We start from the raw sequence: 885 nt of genomic DNA on the forward strand, positions 1-885 counted from the left end.
TGGGGCTTGATTTGGAGATTGTCCAGGTGCGTATAAAGCGTTATTACTCTTATATGAAAAATTGGGATGATTCTTCCAATTTGAGTTATAGGTGTGCGAGTAGGGGCTTCCTTGAGCATAGTTTACTTGCTCTGCTTGGATTCCTGTTAGGAGTTGACAATCTGCAGGAGTGTGACCTTGGATTCCACAGACTTCGCAATTCTGAGTTATGGCTACCACGGCAGCTGGAGGTGACACATTTAAACTTTCAATTTTCTGGACCAGAGCATCCACTTTTGCATTAACATGATCAAGGTTACTTATCTCGTACATGCCAGTTTTCGTTTGAGGTTTTTCTACCATTGTTCGTTCGGTTCCCCACTGATAGTGGTTTTGAGCCATGCTTTCGATAAGTTGGTAAGCGTCAGCATAAGGTTTGTTCATTAGTGCACCACCTGCGGCGGCATCTATTGTTAACCTCGTGTTGTACAAGAGACCATTATAGAAGGTATGAATTACTAACCAGTCTTCTAAACCATGGTGTGGACAAAGTCTCATCATGTCTTTATATCTTTCCCATGCTTCGAAAAGAGACTTGTTATCTTTCTGTTTAAATCCATTTATCTGGGCTCTTAACATAGTTGTTTTGCTTGGAGGAAAATATCGAGCAAGGAAAACTTTCTTCAACTCGTTCCATGTGGTGACTGAGTTGGAAGGGAGAGATTGAAGCCATCTTCTAGCGCTATCTCTTAACGAGAAAGGAAAAAGACGAAGTCGAATTGCCTCTGAAGTGACCCCATTAGCTTTAACAGTATCAACGTATTGGACAAATACGGATAAATGAAGGTTTGGATCCTCGGTAGGATTTCCAGAGAATTGGTTCTGTTGCACTGCCTGCAACAGTGA

General features: G+C 41.8%; 1 non-coding gene across 1 annotated transcript; it reads left to right on the forward strand.

The window, feature by feature from the left end:
- The first annotated feature begins 511 nt into the window (after positions 1-511).
- Positions 512-618, forward strand: LOC127133923 (small nucleolar RNA R71). The gene has a single exon (XR_007807720.1). It is a non-coding gene; the product is annotated as a small nucleolar RNA R71 (small nucleolar RNA).
- Positions 619-885: the final 267 nt, after the last annotated feature.

This window comes from Lathyrus oleraceus, chromosome 3 (assembly GCF_024323335.1).
Source record: "Lathyrus oleraceus cultivar Zhongwan6 chromosome 3, CAAS_Psat_ZW6_1.0, whole genome shotgun sequence".
Classification (NCBI taxonomy): Eukaryota; Viridiplantae; Streptophyta; class Magnoliopsida; order Fabales; family Fabaceae; genus Lathyrus; species Lathyrus oleraceus.